Source organism: Mustela lutreola, chromosome 7 (assembly GCF_030435805.1).
Source record: "Mustela lutreola isolate mMusLut2 chromosome 7, mMusLut2.pri, whole genome shotgun sequence".
Lineage (NCBI taxonomy): Eukaryota > Metazoa > Chordata > Mammalia > Carnivora > Mustelidae > Mustela > Mustela lutreola.
Genome location: NC_081296.1, coordinates 21,387,832 through 21,408,079, shown reverse-complemented (window position 1 = coordinate 21,408,079; position 20,248 = coordinate 21,387,832). Strand labels below are relative to the sequence as shown.

The 20,248-nt window shown below is 40.8% G+C and overlaps 2 long non-coding RNA genes across 2 annotated transcripts in view; both read right to left on the bottom strand.

Moving 5' to 3' along the window:
• LOC131835671 (uncharacterized) overlaps positions 1-20,248 on the bottom strand; it is a 65,558-nt gene that overhangs the window by 27,522 nt on the left and 17,788 nt on the right. The window lies entirely within an intron of this gene.
• The window catches only part of LOC131835668 (uncharacterized), a 39,212-nt gene that overhangs the window by 2,349 nt on the left and 16,615 nt on the right, over positions 1-20,248 (bottom strand). The window contains exons 2-3 of the long non-coding RNA XR_009355311.1: positions 1,677-1,789; positions 198-344 (exon numbers count right to left, since the gene is read on the bottom strand). This is a non-coding gene — a long non-coding RNA (uncharacterized LOC131835668). The remainder of the gene's footprint in view (positions 1-197; positions 345-1,676; positions 1,790-20,248) is intronic.

Genomic DNA, 20,248 nt, shown 5'->3' with positions numbered 1-20,248 from the left:
TTCCCCGTCTGTGAGCTCTACTTCGGTTTACAAATTACCGCTTACGGTTGGAGCTCAGTGCTTAGCACCAATATTTGCATGTACTACGTGCTCAATGATCTTTGATGAGAGTATAAGAGAGAGAAGACAGGAAGGCACAGAGGATGGAAGGGAAGAAGGAAGGGAGGAAAGACAAATAAGAAAAAGGCCAAGGGCACCTGGGTGGTTCCGTGGGTTAAGCCTCTGCCTTCCGCTCAGGTCATGATCTCAGGGTCCTTGGATCGAGCCCCACATCAGGCTCTCTGCTCTGCAGGGAGCCTGCTTCCTCCTTTCTCTCTCTGCCTGCCTCTCTGCCTACTTGTGATCTGTCTGTCAAATAAATAAATAAAAATCTTAAAAAAAAAAAAAAGAAGAAGAAAAAGAAAAAGGCCAAAAGTGTGTCACTGTAGAGGCATTCCTAATTTGTCATTACCCACTGACTATACACACACATGCATGAGCCTCTCTCCTCTGTTTTCCCTTTTAGACAGAAATACCAAAATTCAAACAAAGTTAAAGGCATTCCTGCTTCACTGTGTACCCCAATTTGATCCTTTTTTTTTTTGGTCATTGTGGGCCCCCACAATGCAAGTATCTTTCAAAGCCAATTTAGTCAACAAGCATGAAGTATCATGTTTTTCCCACACACATCTCAATAAATAAATGACAAGATGTGTTTTATTAAAATATAATTTTTCATCTACATTTTGAAAATCTTACAAAAGTTTTAAGTCATCAAATAATTCCACCTTGACAATGACATTGCAAAACTAATAAAAAGAAGTCACCAGAAATCATACTATTTGTGGATGCAGGCGACGATGAGGCATAGCTCAGCAAAAATCTAGAGAAAATGTGGTCTTTGGAGAGTCACTTTACTTATAATTTTATTTTATTAGTAACCAATGCCTGAAATGTCCATTTACTTGATAAAATGATGTCTATCTTATTTAGTAAAAAGTAGACTTTGTTGCACCCAGAAGATATCCAAACTGGAAAAGAGTTGTGTTGAACTCCTTTAGGACATTTCCTGTGGGATAAAAAGTCTCAAGCCATAGAGGGCTATAAGATGAGACCCTGCACAGTATATGAATTAGATATTTTATTTTATTTTTTATTTTTTTAAGAAGTAGGCTTCATGACTAGCTTGGAGCTCAATGCAGGGCTTAAACCCATGATGGTGAGATCAAGACCCACACTGAGGGGCACCTGGGTGGCTCAGTGGGTTAAAGCCTCTGCCTTTAGCTCAAGTCATGATCTCAGGGTCCTGGGATCAAGCCCCTCATTGGACTCTCTGCTCAGCAGGGAGCCTGCTTCCTCCTCCCTCTCTCTCTGCCTGCCTCTCTGCCTACTTGTGATATCTGTCTGTCAAATAAATTAATAAAATCTTAAAAAAAAAAAAAGACCCACATTCAGTTCAAGAGTGGGAAACTTAACCAACTGAGCCACATAAGCACCCCAGTGGATGAATTAGATAAAATTATTTCCAAGAAATTTTCCTTTGCTTTTGGTAGATTTTTCTTTTAGTGTGCAAGAAATCGAGAAAGAAAGAAAGAAAGAAAGAAAGAAAGAAAGAAAGAAACAAACAAACAATAGTATCTTTGAGGAAAATACTGCACATCCGCCTATGTTCTTGTCTTCACCTTTTACTTCCTCACCTGAAGGAAGGTAGTGCAGGAATGGCAGGATTCCAGAGCAGGGCAAGAAACCGAGTGCAGGGTAGATTCACTCATGACAGGAGATTTCAAAAGTTAGAATTATTAAATCTGGGCTGGAAAATAAGAGAGATTTACTTAGGCATTAAAGGTAGTGGTACTGGCCGGTAAAACTGACAGATCCTTATTACATTGTCCCAAGAGAGACTGCGCTCCTCAGCATAGTTAATGCTAAGGAAATTTAAAGCAAGCTATGGAAAATACTTCTTCACCTGGTAGAATTCATTCTGAGGAATTTACTGCCACAGGCAGTCATGAAATCAATCACGGAGTTGGATTTTTCAAAGGGGCAGGATAATGTATGACCCACTCTTCTGGCTAGTTGGGAAGGATAGAAGCAATCAATTCGCCTGCTTCTAGGAGATCACAGTTGATTACAAGTGGGGTCAGTGAAAAGATGTCCCCCGCTCTTGATCAGGATAATTAAAAAGTGTTTGCTCATGCTCACTTGTCCTGGAAAGAAATAGGAAATGGGATATAGAGATCAAATGACCTGATCCAATATGACAAATGTTTTTTGACAGGGACAGAGCATTAAGCAACACAAAGATCAATCCAGGAACTAATTATAGGTCTTGCTAAAATATCTTTTCATCAAAGCATTTTTTCTGGTAATATGAATATTACACGATGTTTTTGTTTTTTAATCTGATTCTCTGACAAGTATTCTTGGAAGACATCTACCAAACCTGAAAACACTTAACAATCATGACTTCTCTTTTTCCCAATGGAAAGCAGAGTTTCATCAAAAGTTGTGAGTACACTGGAAATATGAACAAGACAATGGAAACTTTGATGTTGTCGTGATGGTCAGCAATAAACTCCTTTGATAAAGTTATCACAGGTTAAATCCAGCATCTCTTTCTTTTGGAATCAGTATCTCACCTTTTTACCTTATTTTTCTTGGAAATGTGTAGTCTCTGGGACATCACTTGGCACTATAGCATACGTATGAAAAACAACATTGCAGAAGAAAACAAATACCATATCATTTCACTCATACATGGAATTTAAGAAACAAATGGAAAAAAAGAAAAAAAGAGATAAAAGCCTAAAAACAGACTCTTAACTATGGAGAACAGCCCGATGGTTACCAGGGGAAGGTGGGTGGGAATGGGGGAAAGAGGAGATGGGGATTAAAGAACACATTTATCATGACGATCACGGAGTAATGTACAGAATTGCTGAGTCACTACACAGTACACAGTACGTTGAAAAAGGAGGAGGAGGAGGAGAAACAGAGGCACCTTGCTGGCTCAGTACATATAGCGTGTGACTCTTGATCTCGGGGTTGTGAGCTCGAGCCTTATATTCTATGTAGAGATTACTTAAAAATAAAATCTTTTAGGGTGTCCGGGTGGCTCCGTCAGTTAGGCATCTGCCTTTGGCTCAGGTCATGATACCAGGGTCTTGGGATCAAATCCTGGGTCAGGCTCCCTGCTCAGCATGGAGTCTGCTTACCCCTCTGCCCCTCCCCCTACCATGTAAATGCACAAGCGAGCTGTCTCTCAAAAATAAATAAATAAAAATTTTAAAAATTTAAAAAATAATAAAATAAAATTAAAACAAAACAAAACAAAGCAAATCACCGGACTTCTGGCATTCTAATTCATGGGCTTCAGAGAGAGACACTAAAAAAGATATTTCAGGTGAGGTTGGGGCCTGCATTTTTGTTTGGGCACAAAAGAATTTCACACAGTCTATGAAAAAGGGAAATTGTGAGCGGCGCCTGGGTGGCTCAGTTATTAAGTGTCTGCCTTTGGCTCAGGTCATGATCCAGGGGTCCAGGGATTGAGCCCCTCATTGGGCTCTGCGGGAAAACCTGCTTCTCCCTTTCCCTGCTTGTGCTCCCTCTCTCGCTGTGTCTATCTCTGTCAAATAAATAAATAAAATCTTAAAAAACAAAAAAAAGGGAAATTGTGCTTTGCAAAAATACAAAACAAAATCTTGGATGAGTCATCATAAAACCTAGTCTTTGAATTTCAATAGTGCATTACTGAAAGGGCATCATTGTCCCCTCCTGAGAACCAGGAAATGTTACCTACTTTAAGGGACAAGAACTTACCTAGTTGTATTACCTGCATTAAAGAAAAAGCAAACGCAAAGATAAGAGGCATCTGGAAGTTTTCCCATGATAAACCACCACAATTTGAAATAGTTGTTATAATCTGAACTTAAAGACATCCTTGTTTTCGTAAGTGAATTTTATTAAAGCATCTTCCTGACTAAAGACTAAAAAATGTGGAAGTCTATATCTCCATGTTAATGTCAGAAAAGTTTTCTATCACACGCCATGACACGGTGCTGGAAGCTCTACAAGGCATTCCTGAGTCAGCTCATGGGACACCTCATGGCTGCAAGCATTCATGTGGAGGGGAAAATCTCTGGAGCCACACTAGGATGCTGGCCCTGCCTCTCATCCACTGGGTTACCTTGAGAAAACCACTTCGCTCCCCTTGTCTTGAGATCCGCATCTGGAAAATAGGTAGAACAATATAGCCTCCTCCATAGGGTTGTTGTAAATTTAAATCAATATCAAGCGGGGAAAAAAAAAAAAATCTTCCTGGTACATAGTAAGTGCTTAGAAGTTGTTATTTTCCTTCAATCCCCAGAAAGCCTGGGTTTTAAGGGAAGTCCTACTTCCCCTGGAAGAGAGAGAAAAACAGTGGAGGTCATTTCCTGTCTTGTGGATTTGGGGGTAAGAGAGTGAGACGTTTCCATGGTTACACTCCCTCCCCCTTCTGCTCCCACCCTTTCCTCTGCCCCCTCTCCTGCCACATTTCTCCTTGAATTCTGCACTCTGCCACCAGCTAGGTGTTCTTCCCCACACACACACACACAACGCCTCCTTCTGTCTGCTCACCCCCCCTGAACTCCAATCTGGCTCACTCACAATCATCTAGCACCCTCTGCTCAGATGGTCATCACTCCCCAGATCTGAGTTAGGTGCTCCTCACACCCTTGCTCCCAGGCCCCATGCTCCCATCACCACTTCTCACTCTCCATTTACTCTCTGTACCCACCATTAGACTGCAAGCTCCACTAGGCAGGGATTGGGTCTTGTTGCCCTCACTACTGCTTCCCACCACTGGGCTCCACTTCTGACATACTGTTCCAAGTCCCAAATGGCTAAGAGAGGCAACCAAGATCAACAGGAAGCCTGCCCCTCTGTAGAACCGTGCTTTCTGTTTTTCATTTGCCTTTACTCGGCCAAATCACGTGTTGATGAGGGTTTGCTTAAATGAAATGGCTGCACTATTAGATTGAGATCTGACATGCCAGAAGAACCAATATCCGGGTGGTGTGGAACTAAGTGGTGTTTGTTTGTTTGTTTCTTTGTTTGTTTTTTATAAAACTAATATGGAGGGGGGTTGCCTGGTGGCTTAGTCTGAGAAGCATGTGACTCTTGATCTTGGGGGTCATGAGTTTGAGCCCCACAGGGGGTATAGAGATTACTTAAAAATAATAAAATCTTAAAAAAAAATACTGGGAAATCTATAATGCAGTCCGAATTGGAAAGGCTCAAAACAGAGTTAAATACTCATGAATTTGCAGCCTTCTTTGGGGCTTAGTCTAAGAAGAAAGATTCAAATGGCTGTTGTTGTTTTTACATAAGTCTAAACTTAACTGTTCAATCATATTGCAGAGTTCACATTTATCTGCTAGAATATGCAAAGAGTATTAATCTTATAATCTTTTTCTTTAAAGATTTTATTTATTTATTTGACACACAGAGAGAGAGAGACGATGAGCGCAGGGACACAAGCAGGGGGAGTGGGAGAGGGAAAGCAGGCTTCCTGCCAAGCAGGCAGCCCGATGTGGGAATCAATCCCAGGACCCCGCGATCATGACCTGAGCTGAAGGCAGACACTTAATGACTGAGCCACCCAAGTGTCCCTAACCTCATAATCTTTAAAGTACAGATAGCATATACTTGGCTTTGTGGTGGGCAATTGGAATGAAAATAAAAAATAAATCAAGCAATTAGGAGGCAAGTATAGACTGATCAGAGTGCAATGATGTTTACAATTAATTGATCACAGCCAGTTACAGATTTCTTTGTTCTTTCTTCACTCCCACTACTTGACTTGAATAGAAGTAGAAGGAGGAGAAGAGAAGAAGGAGGTGGAAGAGGAGGAGGGGGAGGAGGTAGGGGGAAAGAGGAAGAGGAAGTAGAAGAAGGGGAAGATGACAAGGAAGAAGAAAACAAATATAGGAAAGTGAGGGGCTCATCCAGCAGTTCACGCCCCCCATTCCACCCATATCTGCAAGTTGCGATTAACAGAGACAGAGGCAGAAGCCTAGAACACTACAGATGAATGATTCAGGTCCTGATTCTCTCTTTGTGATCGGGAGGTTAAAACTACCAAGATACATGATGGCAACTCTAACAGTAACTAACTTATTCAAGCTGGGGTCATATATGGAAACTCTGCTAAGCACTGTCCATGTATTATGCCATTTAATAATCACTGGAATCCTATGAGGTTTGGAATAATTATAATGATACAGATGCGTAAGCAATGAAGAACTTTGCTCAAGGTCACACACCCAACTAACAATCAGCAAAGCCAGTCTACTAACCATTGGTCATTTGATTCCAGAATTTTCTTACTAGCTTCTAGCCTACACTACTGCCTTCACCCCATCTCAGATACTGAGATGTAGTGGGGAAAAGCTGAGGTCTGGAATCTGAAGATTTGCATTAATTATCAGTTTGAGTGGGTCACTCCATCTCAGTTTCATCATCTGTGGTATGAGAATAATCATATCCGCCCCACCTGCCTTCCACAGCTCCTGTGATGATCTGGTGAAATAGTTTACATGCAAGAACTTAAGAAATAGGAATGTGGTATGCAACTATCAGCTGATAGGTTTTATTTACGAGGGTAGTCTGTTGATGGATTTGTAGGAATTTAGTTCGTGTTTAGGGAATATTTTATGTGTGACAGTCAGAAATGAGTTCTACCCAAACCAGGTATGACAATTGAATGAAAATGATGGACTTTGCCCACATAGATACATGGATGTGGTTTGAAAAAGGAAGGATCTGTCCTAGAGCCATGTACTTCAGGCTTGGGAAAACAGTAATTGGCCCCTACAGAAGAGTAGAACATCAAAGACAAGGTTCCTCTTCTGAACACAGTTGTGTTGGGACCAGCGCTGCTGTTTACAGATGAAGCACAGGCAAATCCATTTGAATAACAGGGGTTTCCTGGGAATTAAAAAAAAAATGATCTCATCTAAAGAACAGACCAGCATTTCTATTTTTATTTCCTTGGAGAAGACTGATCGTTTATAAGTCAAAATTTTGTTTTATAACCTATACATCTTACCCCCCCCCCAATACCTTTTTCCATAGGAAATGAAAATGCAAAAGACGTTATCCACTTCTATTACATTTCTGGGGAAACGTAGTGTTAAAGAGAAGAAGGTAATTTGAGACCCAAATTCATCCATCAGATTTTCCACCTATCCTTCACATCGTAACTCTTGTTGCTTTTCCCATAAAATAATACCCTTGACTACAATAATTTATTTTCTCATACTCAAGCATATCGTTGAGCATCCGAATGGATACCTGTAGTTCTCTGTTCAATATCCATTCCCTCTTCAGATAATAGGGCCTCTATTTTCCTTTAGGACACCAACTTCTTTCTCTATTCTCAGTCTGAATATTTCACTGGGGCTGACTCCACCTATTGTTTCCTTTGGTTGACTGGTGACCTACCCTGACCAATCAAAGTAATGGTGTTTTTTGTTTGTTTGTTTGTCTGTTTTTTGAAGGGACCCAATCAAGACTCTGGGCATTAATCCTGGAATGTTTGGTGCAACTACTGAGAAAAAGGCTAAACTTGTAAGATACCATCTTTGAGATGCTGGTAGTCATCATCATTGCTGTCAATTGAAGAGAACTTACTTAAGGCCAACACAAAGAAAAGTGGAGCCGATAGATAGAGAGAGAGAGAGAGAGGGAGAGATTTCCTAAGGGGATTATTGGAGCACTTATCTCTCTCCCCTGTTCTTTTCCATTATGTGAGCTACTACATTCTCTTCTTGATTAAGCCATGTTCTAGTGAGGTTCTGTTACTTGCAGCAGAAAGCAATCTCACTAGCCTAATGAGATTTATCAGTTGTGCAACGTTTCTACGAATTACACGTTTTGTCTGCCAAGACTCTGATAACCTCTCAGAAATAGGAAGAAGAGATCAAAAGAGAATTTGTGGAGCTGGGATTTACTCCTTTTGTTTAATTTTCTCTCTCTGTTCTTGATTACTCCAGAGTGTTGAGTGACAGTAACAGCAAACAGGCTGTTATACAGCACAGGCACAATGATGGGTACTCTTTTAATCCCATGTTTTTGGTATAATTATTACCCTCACTGTATCAATTAAGGAAACCAAAAAGAATTCCTTTCAGTGTTTCAAAAGACATCCAAGCCCTTGCAGTGGAAGTTTGGCCTCAATGTAACACCTTCCAGATGTTAACAGGTGCTGTATCTGTACCAACATAAGAATCTATAAAAGTTAGAGTTAAGAGTCTAACTTTTAAGTTAGGCTTTGGTTAAGAGTCAATTATGCGCCTCATTCTGTCACTGGAAAGCTACTGAAATTTGGAGAAAGTCACCTAATCATTCTTTCATGCCAGAAAATCCAGAATGCTAGGAAATAGGAAGGGGGAAAAAACCTAGCTTGTGCTCCAGCACTGATCTTAGAAATCAAAGCCTTGGATTGTAGTCCTATTAATTTGCTGTGTGAGCTTGAGCATATCATGCCATTTCCCTGGGCATCTATAAAACCAAGTCAGTGATTCAACCTGCTTATCTCTGGTATGTTATGTGTGAAGCAAACAAGAAAAGATATTTAAAAGTGATTTGTAAAATTGAAGTACAATTCTTGGTACATGGAAGATATTATGACTACAACTAGTGTCAAAAATTTGCGTTTGCCTGGTAAGAATATTTCCTTCTTCGTGGTACTAGAGGATATGACTTAGAAATTCCCCAAGCCACAACCAGAAAATAAATCTTGGCTGGGTCGATAGGAAAAAAAGAGAGAAAGAAAGGAAAAGAAGAAGAGAGAAGAGAAGAGAAGAGAAGAGAAGAGAAGAGAAGAGAAGAGAAAAGGAAAGAAAGGAAAGGAAAGGAAGAAGGAGAAAAGAAGAAGTTAAGAACACAATAAAGTCATAATTCTTCAGTTATACTTCATGATTTTTCTAGCTTATGCTATAGCTCGGCAACATTTTTATGTTATCAACTTCCATACAAAAAATAGTTAATTACTATAAAAATAGTAGGTTTTTTATATCTGGTTTTTTTGATAACTGGTGTCCGAAAAAAGCTGAGTTTTAGGGTGCCTGGGTTAAAGCCTCAGTGGGTTAAAGCCTCTGCCTTTGGCTCAGGTCATGATCCCAGGGTCCTGGGATCGATCCCTGCATTGGGCTCTCTGTGCAGCAGAGATCCTTCTTCCTCCTCTCTCTCTGCTGCCTCTCTGCCTACTTGTGATCTCTGTCTGTCAAATAAATAAATAAATAATCTTTAAAAAAAAAAAAAAGCTGAGTTTTAGTACTGACTCTGCCATTACCTTATTTTGTGACCTAAGACACAGGTATCCCTAGATCTCACAGACTAAATTATATAATATGATGGGCATCGCTGGTGTGCTTTCCTCTCACTTCCAGGTACATGAAAGACTATATTTATCAGACTCTGCAGTAATGCTTGGCCAGGTGACTAATTCTTGCCAACAGTACATGAGCAGAAGACTTACATGTCTCTTCTGGGCAGGAGACATGCCAACACTCTTTTCCTTTGCTAGAGCCAGAGGGGATGCCATGAATTCAATTGTAGGTGGTAGAGCCTCCATCATCAGCCCCTTGGGTGGGTATCTGGAACAGAGTCCTCTTGCCAAGTTATAACTGGTATGAAGCGTGAACAAGAAATAAACCTTTGTTCTGTGAAAGAGCAAATAGTGCTAATTTGTTACAGCAGAATAACCTAGCTTATCCTGAACAATAAAATAATTTTATCTTTTTTCTGTCTCCACTCTCACTTGCTACAGTTGCTTTGCATATATGTTTCTTATGTTGAAATAAGGGGTTAAAGCAAAAAGAAGCTATGAACCCCATAGATCTGCTAGGATATTTTCCTTTATAATTATAGGAAGAGATGGGGATAAGGAGAATCCATGGAGTTTCTTTGTCCCCTGGAGAGGGCATTCTAAAGATTAACTTGAGTGCATCTTTCAATTTCTCCTACCAGAACTTAGAAAGAAAGAAAGAAAGAAAGAAAGAAAGAAAGGCTAAACTAAAAGGAGTGGTTATCTTACTAATGGATATCAAACTTGAAAGACACATGTTAATGTAAATGTGTAGAGAATAGCCACATTAGATTTACCATAATTAGATACTTTAATGTATTAGTCATATTTATTTACACATGTGGCCCAAGAAACTTGCATAGTAAGGACATTTTAATACATCTAATAAATATCATCATATTCCTGGCTGTGCTCATTATATCTTTACTCTCAAAGCCAAGAAGTTTGTTCAAACTGGTTATTGGTATAGTGAATTTTATGTATTCATGTTTTGCCAAAAGGTCAGAAGATGCACTCAAGGAAAATATAAAAAGACTGAGAATAACAGTATACTTGGAGCAAGGAAGCAAGTCAAATAAGAAGGATATTTTGTTCATGATACCTGAAGACTTATATGCTTTTTATCAACATTCACATAAAATATAGACTTCTACATAAAATATAAAATACAGCTGGATCCATCCTAAAAACCAAACTCATTTGCTTGGCAAATTTCAGTGTGCCTTTACAACAGGAGCACACAACATGAGTAAGTAAAAGTCAGGAAAGGAAGGAAGCACAGTGCTCCAGACCTACTCCTGGCTTTATTCTCCCCTACTTCATCATGCATGGTAGGTAGGTAGAAGGAGAAGAGGAAGGAGAAAATTAGGGACATTACAGGACTGGATGAGAGTAGAAGAAGAAACTAGCAAAGTGAGCAAGGTGAACATGATAAAGAAAAAAGAGAAGAGATTATGCATGGAGTCTCATACAATTTCAAGCATGGTCAATTCCAGGTGAAGCAACCGAGAGATGAGCAAGAGAACCACTTTTTGACTTGACTCCTTCACTCAACAGCTTTGAAATCTTCTGGTGGAGCCATTCCTGCAATGACCTATAGAGCTCAAGCCTCAGAATTGCAACTTAGATATATGGAGGACCCGCCATTGAGGTCGCTTTGAGTGGTGCAAGAGAAGCCTCCAGATGCATTAAGAGAGACCAGTCAAAAGGCAGAACCAAAGCTGGAGAGAAGGCCATGTAGAGCTGAGAGGACAGTAGCTTAAAGGTTCAGTGTCTTCTCCAGAGTCCAGTCCTACACTGTTAACATATCCCATCTCACCAGGCTCTTCTTGGGGTGGAGAAGTCCAACCATGCTTTAGTCACGCTTATCTCTAGCTTTTCAGACCATCCCACCATACTGCTAAGAGCTAAAGACAGAGAGGCGCCCATGAACAGAAAAGTGATCTAACAGTGGAGGAAATAGAAAACATATCATAAAAGGTAGCTAACAATTTCTGAGGGACATACTGCATGCCAGGTGGTAAGCTAAACCTTTTTATACCTTGTCTTTTAAAAAATCCTAAATCCTACTCTGTGCTTGCTTGATTGATAGACGAAGATAATGAGGTTCCAAAGGATGAAGTGAGTTCTTCAATTTTCACAGTTGTTAAATAAAAGAGGTGGGATTCTGAGCCAAATTATCTGACCCAAAGGCCAACTGCAGTCACATATCACACCATAGAGAGTATGGGCGAGTCACATCCCTCTACAAGTTGCTCTCATTGACTGTTAAATGCCTTACATTATTCATATCCCTCAGTTTGGTGATGGGTCTCATCCTCACCCATGAATACCTTAAGTATATCAGTGTACAGGGGCGCCTGGGTGATTCAGTTGGTTGAGCGACTGCCTTCAGCTCAGGTCATGATCCTGGAGTCCAGGGATCAATTCCCGCATCGGGCTCCCAGCTCACGGGGAGTCTGCTTCTCCTTCTGACCTTCTCCTTGCTCATGCTCTCTCTTACGGTCTCTCTCTCAAATAAATGAATAAAAATATATTTTTTAAAAAGTATATCAGTGTACAAATAGCTTCTGTCCTTCCACTCACCCTTCACTCATCCGAGTGAGCTGTGTCTACTTCCCTAACCCAAAAATCTAGGTTTTAACTTATATGAAAGCAAAGAGACTTGCAGAGAGAGCTTCAATAAATATTTCCTTATAAAAGCCTGGCAGATGTCCAAAATGGGCTCACAAGAATTTCATAGTTAAAGAGTGGTTCAAATAGTAGCAGCCACAAATATTTGCAGAATGACTGAACTTTTAATAATTAAAGAGATCCTCCCTTGGAAACGCTCTTCCATGAAGCTATTTTTAAAGAGGCAGTAAGATAAGGAAAGATGTGGAAGGATATAAATTAAACTTTTCATTTATTCATTTTAATTCATACTCTCCACAAATATTTATTAGCCTCCTAGTCAGTCCCAGACACTGTGCAACTTACTTCTTAGGAATGTACTCATTATCGATTGCTGTGTAACAAATTAACCCCAAACTTGGCAAGTTAAAACAGCAAACACTTACGCTCTCACAGTTTCTGAGGGTCAGGAATCTGAGAAGAGCTTGGAGGGGTGCTTTTGGTTCACAGTCTCTCAGGAGGTTGTGGTCAAATTATTGGCCAGAGCAGAGGTCATCTTAAGACTTATGGAGGCTGGGGGCACCTGGGTGGCTCAGTGGGTTAAGCCTCTGCCTTTAACTCAGGTCATGATCTCGGGGTCCTGGGATCGAGTCCTGAATCAGTCTCTCTGCTTCCGCCTACTTTCGCTTCTCTCTCTGCCTGCCACTCTCTCTGCCCGCCTTTCTGCCTACTTGTGATGTGTGTGTGTGTGTGTGTGTGTGTGAAATAAATAAATAAAATCTTAAAAAAAAAAAAAAGACTTATGGAAGCTGAAGAATCTGGGTCCAAATTCACTCACCTAGGTGTTCCTTGCTGTCTGTTACCAAAGACTCCAGTTCCTTGCCATGTGGGACTTTCTGTAAGACTTTCCAGAGTCAGAGATCCAAGAGAAAGAAAAAGAAAGAGCATACATCCAAAACCAAAAGCCACAGTTGGCTTTTTATCACCTAGGCTCCACAGTCATTCTATGTCACGTGTGAAAATCAGGCTCCACCTCTCAAAGAGAGAAACATGAGAGAATCCCCGGATATCATTTTAAAACCATGGAGGGGAGCTGATTGGAGAGGAAACTGATAAATTTCGCTTTAGGTACTCGTCCATGTTCTGACTAACTACAATTACCCTGTGCTATTTTATAACTTAATTTTCTGTTCATAAATGGCATAGGACCACGTGCTTGGGATGGGAAGGCAGACTAATTAGACATGGGTCCAGGGACTAAGCATCCTCCTCTTTCTCACTTTCTCTACAGGAGACCAAGAAAGCATCAGTTCCCCTGTTAAGATATTTGGTATCTTTGGCTGAGGGATGTTATTTTCCATTCAGTGTCAAGGGACAACACAGACCTAAAGTTCTAGTCAGTGCCCCCATAGTAGCTATCTGAAAGAGTGGGGAACACTCAAAATGACACAGAAAAGACTATCAAAAAAGATCATCAGGGAAGCTTGAAACTGCCACATAAATGTGTTTGCCAATGATTTTCAACGTTCCAATTCATTTAACTTTTAATGGTCTGTATTTTGACCTGTTGAACTGTTTAGCAGATTCAGATTTTCACCATTGTCCTTCACATCAAATAATGAATTCTGAAGCAGAATATCCATCTGTCAGTTTGGAGAATGTGGCATCTTGTCTCCGCAATGAAATCAAGTTCCCCTCACCTTTCAACAGCCAAAGAACCACTTCATTGTCAGCAACGTGGAAAGCCACAAATCAATTAAACTTACCTTGCATATATGAGTGCCCATGAATTGCACTTACAATGGTTTTGCAAAAAAAAAAGGTGAGAGCGCAGGGTTCTCGACAGAAGCACCGAAGTCAGGTAATGGCACATCTGGGGTCTGTGACACCTGCCCTCTGTGTCCTGTCTGTGATTCAAGGAGACGTCCTCATTTATTCTCCTTGGGCCCACGAACGTATTCACTTTGCCATATTCCTTGTCGCTTTATTCAAATCCAAGAAGAAAACCACACGCAGGTTTCTGAAGAGCCACATGTGGCTGTGAAAGCCTCAGGTTGGAACGCAGCCCCTGTGATCCCCTCAGAGGGGTAGAGAGAAAGCAGCTCCCGAGAAGCTTCCAAATACAGCCAATGCCCCTTCGAGCGAAGTTTTGCATTTCCTTCTCTGCTTTAAAATCTCTATTGGCTGCACATCTGAGAAGGTTTAAGAATATAATTTATTCCATATAAAGTTCCTGGTAATTTATGCTCACTAAATTGGCAACATAGGAAGAATTTTTTCATTGATTCCCATGGAAGATTATTAAAAGCCGTTTCGTACCATTTAAAGACAGCACAGGTAGTCATACTTCATACAAAAGGAAATATATTAACAGCCCAAGTTTTAAGTTAAAACAATGTTTGGCTTTTTCATTTCTACATTTAATAATTTGAGGCTTGGGATAGCTGTCCCTTCACCCAAAATCCTTCTCTAGATAGCCGACATTGTGCCTCAAACCTGGTAAATCCAAGAAAACCTTCTTTCTATAACTCACTCCACTTCCATATTTTTTTTTTCAGTTTCACATTTACGCCAAGATAATAGCTCATGGCTCTGAAATGCTGGCTTTCCTGACAGGTAAACATTAACTATTTGCTCTCAGCTTTGCTTTTCTTAGGAAGAGACAGAATTTAGTATCAGCTCTCCCTTTGCTTTGTCCCTCAATGAAAAACAGATTGGATCTACGTGCACAAAGCCAAGACTCTGGTTGCAAAGTAGAAAATGTGTTCCATGAATTATATGAAAACTTCCCAACATTTAGATAGTCACTATTCAACGATTACTGAATTTTTCATTTTCTTTTTTTTTTTTTAAGATTTTATTTATTTATTTGACAGAGAGAGAGAAATCACAAGTAGACAGGCAGGCAGAGAGAGAGGGGGAAGCAGGCTCCCTGCTGAGCAGAGAGCCCAATGTGGGACTCAATCCCAGGACCCTGAGATCATGACCTGAGCCGAAGGCAGAGGCTTAACCCACTGAGCCACCCAGGCGTCCCTGAGTTTTTCATTTTCTTCTCACCTTTTTTTTTTTTTTTTTTTTTTTTTGCAGCTAATAAAGAGCATCATGGGGTGAAGAATGTTATTTATAATTATTCCATAATGAGGTAGTAGCCCTTCCTTCCTTCCTTTTCTGGGAAATGCTTGAATTAGGAATATTGGATCAATATATTTGTTGTAATAATTAATTAGATTCTTTGGTGTAGGCATGTATGCATGAACATAATTCTTCAAAGTGGAAGAAGGTATTCTATTGGCTTGCAAAAGTGAAGTCTCTACATTTGGTGGTCTCCACAGAGCCACTGGCTGGCAATCAGCCAAAAGTTGGATTCCCATCTTTTGCATTTATGTGTCCAATCCCATTGGAATCAATTGACAAGGGCTTTCTGGAACATATTTTAATATTGTTAATAGGAAAGTTTGATCGTTGCCCCTGGAGACCCATAACCCTCAACATTTTGTCTTTCTTTGAGTCATATGCTGGAGGTTGGATGATATTTTTATAGTATCTCAGTTGTCTGGGTACCAAGACACAGGTCAGTATCCCTGAAATGATGACCAAGGCTAAAATGGCCTCCTCAACTCAAAGCAAACAAAAGCTATAAGCATCTTTACTGAGAATTCCTACCTCACCCAGGAGCAATGAACAACAGTAAACATAGTGTTCAAAAATGTGATCCCTTTCACGTGTGAATTCTTTTACAATATGAATTCTAAGAAGAGAATTCACAAGAGAAACAAGGTGGTGGGAAGGATTTTTCTTTCTTTGTAAAGGAGAACGTATTTGGAAAAGAAGAATGAGAAGATGTCTTGCCACTAAGCCAGTGGGAATTTGAAATTTCTCCAAGCCAAGGAGCCAATAGATTGGCTAAAACATAAGGTAGAATTCAAAGGGAGCTGATCATGTTTTGATCTCATTTTATGCTTTTCTTCATGCTTGCTTCCAAGATCTAATTGGTGACTATGTTAGAGAATGTTAATACAGAACAGCGGTATAAAAAAGAAGGGCATCAAAACATCTTAGATGAGTCTTTCTTCCTACATAGAACTTGCCCTTTCCCTGGGCAAGTGGCCATAAGGTACTGATTTTTAAGAATCCCAATTATTGCCATTCCTTAGGTCACACAAGCTATGTGAAAGCCATAGGAAGAACAAGATGTCTTCTTAACCACAAGTTAGCCCAACTGAGAAAGTATCTTGGCCAGTGTACAGACTATACATAGAATGACAGATAACAACCACAATAAATTAAGGTTTGGTCACATGACATTTTCTAATTGCTCTGAGCCTTAAAAAGACCAGCATAGAGAGTGTGGCCGAGCCTTCCTATCATGCTGAGAAGTAACTAAAACAACACACTGGACATGAATTTGAAGCCTCTTGCACAGTGGTTTTCAAACTTGTGGCTCTCAAGTTTCTTGGAGGTGACCATCCAAGGTCAAGGCAAAGGACACAGTTTAATATCTCTTGTGCTTTTAAAAAGCCCTTCACTTCAACAAGCTAGTCCCACTGTAAACAAAAACTAGTGTTATAAGAACTAGTTTTAATAGTGATTACTTTGTACAATCATAATGAAAAACCCAAAATGATAGGAGTACCCATCTGTCTCAGTCAGAAGAGCAAGTGACTCTTGATCTCAGGGTCCTGAGTCCAAGCCCCACGTTGGGTGTGGATTACTTAAATAAAACTTTTTTAATTAAAAAGTTCGTATGCTCCAACTACCATTAACACAAAGAAAAACCAATATCCTTAAACTCCCATCTCTCCTTCATTCAGAAGGTATTGGGCTCTTATCCTGTGTCTGGTACTGTGCCAGGGGCTGAGAACATAAGTGAATCAGCTAAACTCCTAGCCTCTAAGGGGCTTCCAGCCCCAAGGGAGAGAGAGACACATAAGACTAACCAAAACAGCATGTTTCATCTGTTCTGATAGAAACCCAGGCACCCAGGAGGAAGTCAATGACACCAGGACTTTTTGGCGTACTTGCAAAGTTAGGATTACATTCTGGCAGGATTTTTTGGCCTCTGCAATGCTTAGTGTTCTAATCTTCTTTGATATTTCCACCACATTTTCTACTTTTATGGGTCCTTCTCTCTGTCTTAAACCTTCAGTAAAATTCTCAGGACCCAAGTGGCTGAGTTTATTCACTCTAGAAGGAGATCTCAACGTGGCTCATTGGTTGGATTAAAAAGAAACTCCATCCTCTGGGAAACAATTTCATCCACTCCTCCCTGCCATGAACAAGACAGGGAGGCAGAAGATACACTAACTGTGTGAGAAACCTACAGCTTCTTCACGCCAACGCCAGGAAGCCAGAGAGCAATGACCTTGACTGTCCCTCAGAGAAAACAGAACCTGTGCTTCCTTCCATGGTGTTCCTATTTCTCTCTCTTGTTCCCACCCCAGCTCTGCCTCACCTGCCCCATCTGCTGAGTCTCAGGTCAGGTCACCTCCATGATGAAGTCTTTCCCAGCAATTTTCTGTGGCTGGAGAGACCACGCTCTCTTTCAAGCTTCCAAAACTCTTTGTATAAGTTGTCTGTAGATTAGGTCACAGTTTCTTGCCTGTCCCCCACAAACTTGAAAACGCCTTGAGGCCAGGGCCCATGACTTGCTAGCCTTTGTGTCTATGAGTGTCTTGCACTAGGCTGTGAACATCTTACCTATGTGGTAGGTGAGTGTTAAATAAAAATATATATGAGAAAAAGTCCCAGAAGAGCAGAAAAATAACCATTCCTCCCTTTTCTACTAGGTTCTGTATTCTCCATGTTACACCCATGGCCCCACTCACACTTCTACTTCCTCCCAGGACCCACTTGCCAAGCCAGAGAGAGCTCTAAATGCAGTATAAATGGGGAATAAGCAGGTAGGCCCAGCCTATCTTGCCTCTCAGCCTTCCCCAAGGACTGGCTGACCCAAGCTAACCTAACCTCCCTCCAGACCAGGAACCCACTCAGATGTTTTTTTTCCCGCAAACTCAAGATTTGAATACTATCTGTCAGCCCGCTGTTTTGAACCATCATAATGTCTAACTAGGTACATTGATTCTACAGTGGTCCCCCAAATATTAATAGTATGCCTAGCCTTCTAGAGATGCCTTAGCCTTCTAGAGCTGTAACTTACAGCTTGCACCAGGTTGCTAAATTTCCATCCGAATCACCAAGTAGTTTTGCTCTGGACTCTCCCTTCCATTTGGCTAAATGTGTACTGTTAGTGGGCTCCCACTGCCCCATTGATCTGACAAAGAGGATACGGGGAAAGAGCTGGGGCTGTCCTACCTCTGTGAACCAAGGCGGGCACGTCAATTTGAGTCAGTGGGCTCTGGTAGAAGGACCCCTGCACCAGTTACCCCAGGGGACAAGGCTTTGACTCCTTAGCATCTCAGCATCAAATAAGTCCCGCCCCTCAAGGGCAGTCTTCTAGCATGGGTTGCATGTACAGTCACAACCCACCTGTAAGAAACAGGCAAAGACTTCTCTCACTGATGAGAAAATGACCCCAAGCAGTCAGTAAAACAAAACAAAACAAAAACCCAAAAACAAAAGCAAAAACCAAAAGCTCAGCCAACCTTCTGAGTTTGTAGAGACCTACACATGGGTCATTGCACCGAAGACAGAGAAAAACATGCAGCTCTCCAAAGGAAGTAATAATTTTGAAGACAATCATGAAATGGAATATTGAGAAACTGGGGGAAGGAGGAATATAGTTATCTTCACGCTTTCCACTCTTCGAACCAGCCATCCCCCCAAAAGAAGAGATCCTGAAGTCCAGACATGCTTCTGAAGATAGCCCAAATGGACAGCTTTGTGATACTGATTTCATTACCAGAAACTATGGTGCAACAGTCTTGGTTCCAACCTTGCCTGTCACTGACTAGCTGTGTATGACCTTGAGCATATTACATAACCTCTCTGAGCCTTGGGGCCCACTTCTATCATATGGGGATTAAATAACTAATTGCGTCCTATGTTTGCTGCCAGAGTCAAGTTAAATGACATAGGAAGGGATGCCTGGGGTAGCTCAGTCAGTTGAACGGCCAAGTCTTGGTTTGGGCTCAGGTCATGATCTCAGGATAGAGCCATGCTGGACATGGAACCTACTTAAGATTCCCTCTCCCTCTCCTTCTTCTCCTCCGCCACTGCCTGCACTCTAAATAAATAAATAAATGACATAAATGAGTGAAGTGGGAGCATGCCTGGATCCCACAGCTGAGGGGTTCTTCAGCTAAAAGTTAAAAACTGATGCCACAGATCTAGCATTAGAATTATAAGATACAGACGGAATTACCCTCATAGCTCCTATTGGTTTCCACTTGCTGTGCATGGGTCTACGTGCTTATCATCAGGAAAACCACCATAGGTTTCATTTGTGATTTGCTTGCTTGCTTTTATTATATATTATTTACTTAATGATATATAACATATACATTTATGTGTTTATTTAAAGCAATAAATCTTTAAGTATATTTATTTTATTTATTTATTTTTTAAAGATTTTAAGGGTGCCTGGGTGGCTCAGTGGGTTAAGCCTTTGCTTTCGGCTCAAGTCATGATCCCAGGGTCCTGGGATTGAGCCCCCCTCACCCCCGTGTTGGTCGGGCTCTCTGCTCAGCGGGGAGCCTGCTTCCCCCTCTCTCTCTGCCTGCCTCTCTGCCTACTTGTGACCTCTCTCTGTTAAATAAATAAAATCTTTTTTTAAAAAGATTTATTTATTTATTTGACAGGGACTGTCAAATATATATTTAGAAAGACTATATATTATTTAGAGAGACTATAAATATATCATCATAGAGAATAATGGGGGGAGGTTCTAAGGAGAGCATTTTCTTAAATTCACTGAACATTGCTTAGTTAAGAAAACACCCCAGTTTGGTAGGATCATTAATGACTTTCTGTCATTGCTATTAAATAAGTCGGTGAAGTAGATTAAAAGAAAAAGTGGGAAGATGTCCTCCTTGCTACCTGTCCTTCCACTAGCACCTGCAGACAGGTCCTTCTGGGGACATAAATGGACAGCTCTCTGTTCCACTCTAAGAACATTCCTCTGGGGTTCCAAGAGGAAATGGGACTTTTGGGTAAAGGGGAAGTTCTTGTATTTGCATCAGTGTTCTCCCTGATCCCCATCACAAGAGGGAGCATATTGGAGTGATTGAAATGTAACTGCTTCTTTTGGTGCCACAAATTACATTGTTTGCCATGCACTAAGCTGTGTCCATCTCACAGAATAAATACGCCCAAATGTGTTGTAGGTACTTTCTTTTATTTTCCCCT